The sequence below is a fragment of the Montipora foliosa genome, chromosome 1 (genome assembly GCF_036669935.1).
Source record: "Montipora foliosa isolate CH-2021 chromosome 1, ASM3666993v2, whole genome shotgun sequence".
In the NCBI taxonomy this organism is placed as follows: domain Eukaryota; kingdom Metazoa; phylum Cnidaria; class Anthozoa; order Scleractinia; family Acroporidae; genus Montipora; species Montipora foliosa.
Window position 1 is genome coordinate 11,373,174 of NC_090869.1, and position 7,719 is coordinate 11,380,892.

The 7,719-nt window shown below is 39.5% G+C and overlaps 2 pseudogenes; one reads left to right on the top strand and one right to left on the bottom strand.

Moving 5' to 3' along the window:
• Positions 1-1,944, bottom strand: part of LOC137982086 (uncharacterized) — an 18,510-nt pseudogene extending 16,566 nt beyond the window's left edge.
• Positions 1,945-4,719: 2,775 nt separating this feature from the next.
• LOC137982009 (52 kDa repressor of the inhibitor of the protein kinase-like) lies at positions 4,720-7,133 on the top strand (annotated as a pseudogene).
• Positions 7,134-7,719: the final 586 nt, after the last annotated feature.

The window sequence follows — 7,719 nt, forward strand, 5'->3', positions numbered from 1 at the left end:
CACTACAGTACTGTGCAAAAAGAATAAAAACGAATTTCGATGAAATTTGCTTATTGTTCTCTTGAAATTTCGCCGAAATTTCGGGCGAAGAAGTGTGATTTTTCGCCACATGAAAATTCGAACGCAGGACGAAAATTCGCAAATGTAATAACGAAATTTCAGTTGGAGTTCGTACGTACTGAAACAAAAATTCAAGAACTTTAACAATCGAAATATCGTAATCCTAAAGCTGCAGCTACTACACAAGCGATTTTTTGCTCGCGCCGGTGATGCAATTTTTCAAATTGTCGCGTTGCCAGCGCGTGATGAAAGTCACAAATGTAGCCACCCTTGAAATGGCTACGCGACAGCAGAAAAAGTCGTTGAAAAAAATCAGCAGTTCAAGGGTGGCTACACTTGCGATTTTCATCGCGCACTGGCAACGCGACAACATTTGAAAAAATCGCATCACTGTCGTAAGCAAAAAATCGCTCGTGTAGCCGCGACTTAAAACGAAATTTCGTAATGTTGGTCAGCATTTCGCATTTTTATGAATGAATGGAATCAACAACTGTACTCTTCTCTCAACCTTGAGTGTAAACACGACAAATAACATCATCGCCATAGCCATTTAACATACCAAACCTAACAATTCTACTTGGTTTTCACGTCACACAAGTACCACATTTCTGCATTTCACATTTCTGCACTCTATTTGGGATTAATTGCCATGCTCTCAGCCAATCAATATGCTGAAAAATATAGTATATTATTAAGGGAAAAAGTAGCCAACTTCTCCAAGTGATTTACCATTGGCAAGTGATTTACCATTCCAATGCCTTCTGTCGGCTGTTGGTACAGTTTATTGAAACCACTTATTTGTTAAAACACTTTCCATCTCTTTGATTGCACAAAGGATGGAAGGACTGTACAATGTCTTCACAACCTGAAAATATCTTTGAGTGTCCTTTTTATGAGAAAAGAGTACACATAAATTACAAAAATTGTATGAATAAACTTGTTCTTTACTACCAGCATACTTACATCAGTTCATAGCCATTAGGAGTTGTTCCAATAAAAAATCCTCCAACTTTGAGTCTATCACATGCATTCTTTAACATCACGTCAGCCTGCTCATAGCTCTCAAATGAGTAATGAAATGAAATGAAAACTGGCAGCTGGTTAAGTCGAACTGAAGATCTTTATCTTGGTATTTATCAGCAAGTTGTTCCTGAAAAAAATCATGAAACCTGTCAAAGCTTTGATCACTCTGCCTCACTTCCTTAGCTATTGTCACACAACCAAGACTCGATTAAAAATAATTAAACTTCCAGAGAAAAGTGTCAAAATTTAAACAAGACTATCAAACTGATTTTGTTCCTCGCTTCAAGGTCTCCTTAGCCCAGAGGAAGTAAGAAAATCAAGAGAATTACCGGTAAGTAAGAATTTTCAGTGTTCAGGCATCACACCTCCACTTTGGCAAATACATTTTGCATGTCTACATGTAAATTAATATTTTGCAGCGCTGTTCTTGAAGTGGTAAAAGAAAACTGCAGAAGCTTTCTGCCAGAAAAGGAGCATGACAATTTACCCTTCTTTCAATATATTAAAATTTAGTCCTATACAAAAGGCATCATCTCGAGGATCTGGGGAATAACCGCATACAAATCGTTACATTTATAATTCCCCAAAGCCTCAAGATGATGCCTTTTGTTCAGGACTTTTTAATATATCGAAAGTGAGCTATTGGATCCCTTAGGGTGTTGTAGAAAAGTCAAAACTATTTAAATGAATTGTATTTTAAATCAAAATAAAACAAATGATAATGAAGTTACAGAGTACTTTGTAATTCATGTACCTTGCTACAATCGGCGGTGATAAATTCTGGTGTAAAGAGTGGATCCCTGTAACGCCTGTTCACATGAGTCCGTTTAAGTTTTTTGTACCTTTCGATCCTCACACTGTTCCACATAAACTTGAGCAATGTCTGCAGAAGAGCAAACACATCAAAGTAGGGTACAGACTCATCACCCACACTTACATGAGAATAGTCAGTATTAAAAATATTGTTTTCTTTCACTCTTGGATATATTCAACAGGTCCTGTTCTCACAACACTTTGACATTGATTAACCCTGTGCAAAAGCTGAAGAATTTACAGACGTTTCCAAAAGAATATCTGCTCCTTGTTGAATTTTACTGACCTATGCAGACAAGCTTCTTTATTCTTCCTCTCTGCCACTTGAGCAGGTCACCACCCTTTCCACAGCATAGATCAAGCACATTTATATTCCGTGAATTCACTCTAGAAGTGTACAAGATAATAAGAAGATTAAAATCAATAATAATTAAAACCCTTTCTTCCCTGAACTAGCCCCTACTGATAGAACAACTTTTGTATGACCTTGAAGAAGTGTTTGCAGTTTGTGCGGACCAATGTTTGGCAAGATTAAAACAAAGCTTCTCCATATTCCTGCCAAGGAAACTCCTAATATGGGCAGTAAACAGTTCGACTGCCCAATCACATTACTGCATTTCAAATGTTGTCAAAGCGAAACTCTCCAGAAAGTGCCACAGAGAGATGATGTTGTTTCTATCTGAGTTTGTTAAGCCAATGAAAATTTGCGCTCCTTTGTTTTTGTTCGGTAAGTCAATTAAATGTTTTGCATTTTTGTTTTCATAATGATTTTACATTTTGTTTTTCTAGGTCATATGAAAGTCGCTCTGTACCAATTGTCTGGCATTAGACAGAGTAAGATGTATAAGTGGGAAAGGAGGAGGATAAAGTTTAAGGGGGATTTCATGTAATTTGTTTACCCACAGAACATCTTAAGGGTGCATTGCGAATCAACTTGGACTTGTTTGTTTTCTGGAGAGGAAAAACCTGGAGTATCCAAAGAAAAACCTCTCGGAGCAAGGAGAGAACCATCAATAAACTCAACCCACATGTGATGCCGGGACCACGAATCGCACCCGGGCCACATTGGTCGGAGGCGAGTGCTCTCACCACTGCACCATCCCTGCACCCCTACATGTAGATTTCGAGTGGACGTACAAACTGTTACCCCCTTCTCCCCTGAACTGGTGCCCATTGCCAAGCAAAATGGTCAGGTGTAAGACCAAAAACAGAGCCTAAAAGGCAGGAGCAGGGGACACATTCTCCTTTCTTGAAACATTACTTAGAACTAGGAAGTTACAATGATAAACAGCAATAATAATATTATTGTTGTCACTTGCAGTCTAACTTAACTTAGGCTTTGTTGAGTGAACGATCCAAAGTCTTTCTGGTATTCTTGATAAGGACAGTAAAATACTTGATCATAAACTTTGTGGGACACGAAATAGTCCACACTGTTCACAAAGGATATAGCAATCTTTGCTGCTGTCAACACTAAGTCCTTTAACCATTCAACCAATCATCCCTTAGAGCAGGGTTCCAGACTAACATTTTACCTCACCAGCCTAGTGGCTAGTATCAGGTCTGATTTCACTAGCCAAATCTAAATTTGGAAAGGTTGTTCTTTTGATTACAAATTGAGCTACTATTTTTGTGATTGAAATTTCAATGAGAAAGTGCCATTATACGCATGAAAAACAATTGAACGAGATAAGTCGCTCCACATTATCTCTTCCTTTTTTTAAATTGGAGTAAATTATATTGGGATTCAACTTCTAAACAAGTACTTGACCTCTTTCCATATATATATAATGTCAAAAACAGTCGCAAACAGTTTGCAATGGCTCGATTGCAAACCGCGATTGTTTGCGATTAATATGTTTTCCATATGAGTGAACGCTTTACGCAACTTGATCTCACTCACATGTAAGAAAAGGGTACAAAACTAAAAGCAGAATTAGTCTTTGCGTTGTGTTCAGCTTCTTCTTATGTTGGCGTTGTTGCGAAGAAGACAGAGAGGAAGTGCCAAGAGATGTCACTGATTCTGGGTCCGATACATTTTTGAGGAGAAGCATTATGGCTGCAGCACAGCCAGTGTCAAATTATACTGTAGGAACTGGCTCTTCGTGATCGAGAACTTTACTATAGGTCTATTTGGCGGGGTATTCCCAGGGCTGGATACAGACTAGTGCAACTAGTTTCCAGAAACTAGTCAAAATATCTAACAATAAAAAAATACTAAGAAAAATAAATCATGCTAGAAGATGTAAATTCGTCGCAGGTGTTTCATTGTAATACAGAACAGAATTTGTTAATTCCAGACTTCAACTGCACTGCATTTTCTGCCAGCCTCCAGCGGACCAGCACCTTGCGTTCCATTGTGACCGCCTGACCTGACCTTTGCCCCTACCCCCTCCGTAGACCTTTGCTCAAAATGTGCACTAGTGCAAAATTTCAATTGTTTCTTGTGAACTAGTCAAAAGTCTCTTTCATTGGCTGAGCACGATTGTGCACCAGTCAAGTTCTCTTCTCATTGGATGCTGCGTTTGCGGTGCACTAGTCGTGAACTAGTCAACATGGCGTCACTTTCAGGGCAGGTCGAGCGTCAGCCTGTTTGTCGAAAGGAAGATTGTTCACCGTTTGATATCGGTACTGTGTATAAAGGCATTGCTTCGTTTTCCGATGCTGAAAAGTTTCGATTTATTGAAAGCGTTTGGAAGCCAGATCTGCTGTTCGAGTTTCCGGCTTCGAAAGAAACTTCTGGAAAGCAGCGAAAGTTTCGACAGGAATGGCTCGTGAAATACCCTTGGCTTGTTTATTCAAAGTATTTTGATGGTGCGTTTTGTTTGCCTTGTGTCTGTTTCGGAATGGAGTGTGGCAGAAATGGCGCCAAATTAGACAAACTGTTCCGATCCCCGCTTACATTTTGGACAACGGCGTGTAGCAGGATGGAAAGTCACGCGAGCGGAAAGTCAGAAATTCACAAATTTTCTGTTATGGCAATGCAGAATTTCTTGAGTGAAATGAGAAGGCAAACTACCCCCATTGATCAGCAGTTGAACCGGTTGATACAAGCCCAGATCGATGAAAATAGAGAGAAAATGAAATCGATTGTGAAAACTGTAATCTTTTGTGGTCAAAACAACATTCCGTTGAGGGGGAAACGAGATGACAACCCTGATGACAGAAATCTTCAAGGAAACTTTCAAGCCCTTCTGGAGTTCCGTATCGACAGTGGCGATTTAAAACTTAAGGAACATCTCGAGAATGCGCCAAGAAATGCCACCTACCGTTCGAAAACGATACAGAACGAGATTATCGAGACCGTGGGGAATTATATTTCTTCAAAGATCATTGCGGAAGTTAAACAAAGCAGAATGTTTTCTGTTATGGCTGACGAGGCAGCGGATGTTTCCAACAAAGAAAACCTGTCTCTTGTTCTCCGTTATGTCGACTCTTCAAAGAATATTCGAGAGGAGTTTGTTGGTTTTTACCTTTGTGGAGAGGAAACAACCGGTAACGCAATCAAGGAGTTGATAATTAATACAGTGCGTGACCTTGGTTTGACCATGGATAATTGTAGAGGTCAATCTTATGATGGTGCTGGAAACATGGCAGGCAGGTACGTTGGTGCATCAACATTAATCCAAAATCAGTTTCCCAAAGCGATTTACGTTCATTGCATGAATCACCGTCTCAATCTATGCGTGGCTGATACCTGCTCACTATCGATGGTTCAGAATATGATGGGTACTGTTAGGAAACTCTCCGAATTTTTTAGTAACTCGCCTAAGCGTCAGCATCATCTTGTTGACAAGATTAAGGAACTATTACCCAACAGCAATCACAGAATTTTAATTGACGTTTGTCGCACACTCGGTGGATTGCCCGTATTGATGGTTTAGATAGAATTGTTGAGCTCTTAGTCCCAGTTTTGTCAACATTAGAAGATGTGCAGCTCAACAAGGATAAGAATGGTGTTGTTCGTGCTGGTACTTGGAATCCCAAGAGTCGGGATGATGCACGGTCTTTACTTAATGCTGTCACTTTTGGATTTATTGTGACGCTTGTTATTGTTAAGTATATACTAAATTTAACAAGGCCTGCCACAGTTAAGCTGCAAAGTGAAGAAATGGACATTCTCAAGGCCGAGCAGGAAATTACCACTCTACAGAATGCCCTTAAAGACATGCAGACGAACATTGAGGGTCATCATCATCGGTTGTTTGATGAGGCTGTGCAACTTTCCCAGAAAGTTGGTCTTGAACCTAGCAGACCAAGAATTGTTCAGCGCCAAATTTTTCGTAGCAACTGCCCTGCATCAAATCCAGAGGCATACTATCGGATCAACCTTACGCAAGTGTTTTTGGACCATTGCTTGCAGCAACTTCAATCAAGATTTCCTCAAGGAGCCTATGTGTGTTTTAAAGGGTTTTCTGTCATACCATCTGTTCTCCTGAAAACTCCATCAACCTGGAAAGCTCAGATTCAAGAGTTTTGTCATCACTATGCACGCGATCTTCCGAACGTTGTTGGCCTGCCTGCGGAGTTGGAGTTGTGGCAAAGAATATGGACAGAGAAGAAAGAAAAGGCAGAAGACATCCCTGAAAAGATTGCCAATACTTTGAAAAGTGTTGATCCAGTTTCTTTTCCAAACATCTTCACCATCCTAAAGATTCTTGCAACGATTCCTGTTACATCCTGTTCCTGTGAGAGATCAATATCTTGCCTTCGTTATCTTAAGAATTATCTAAGGGCCACAATGGGAGAAGAGAGATTGAATGGTTTGGCGCTTATGCATGCTCATAGGGACATTCCTTTGGATTTGGATGAAATCATTAACTTATTTGCGTCTCTCCATCCAAGACGAATGAGAATGGCCAACATTTTATGCAGTGATTCAAGGGATGATTAACAAATTCCACTTTGCCATTTAATGAACTTTTCTTTGTTTTGAACTGAAAACTAAACATGGAACAAAACATTTTATTTTTCCTTGGGCTTGTACGTTGAGAACCTCCTCGTGGTGGAGTCTGGAAACATGGCTAATACCTCACCAATATTTACTTACCTAAGCTTTCTGCTTGTTATGTACAGGTAACAGATCGTGTTAAGTATTATTTTTTATAAAATCGTTTTTAGTAATGCCAAAAAGTCAAGAATTGCTAAGTTTTAGGTATTGAAAGCAAATTGTTGTACTAAATGTTTCAAGTGTCATGGAAAAAATTATTTTGGTGGAAACTAGTCACGAAAAATGCTGGATCCACCCCTGATTCCCTTATAATATTCATTAAATTCACACTGTTTTGAGTAGTATCCTCATTGCCACAATCGTACTCGGACACCATTTTCATTAACTTATACCTACTTGCCTCTAATTCATCAAAACATATCACACATGCACAAAAATGTCGTCGATTGATCGCAAACAATCAGAAACAGTTTACGATTGCGGTTCCATATTGTTGTTTCCGCGCTTTTGCATTGCTATTGGCAATCATTGGCGATTGGTCCGGGTGTTTCCATTTACGCAAACTGTTTGCGAAGGTGCTTGCGATTGTTAGCGGCGGAGTTATACCCATATGGAGACTAGGCTTTAACAGCAGCCGAGAAGTTCCGCATGATTTCACACGTGATTAGTGATTAGTCATTCATCACGGGGCGCAGGAAAACTATGTGTGTGTATAATTCACGTTGGTTTCACAGTTCTGTTTTTGTTAGTTTCTATTCTCTCTGTTTGCCTTATTCAGTATACAGAGCATTAAAAGAGCTTTCAATTAAATTTTGTTGTTTCCTTGTGTCATGTAATAAAGTATAGAAATGACATTGTGGACATTCACAGGA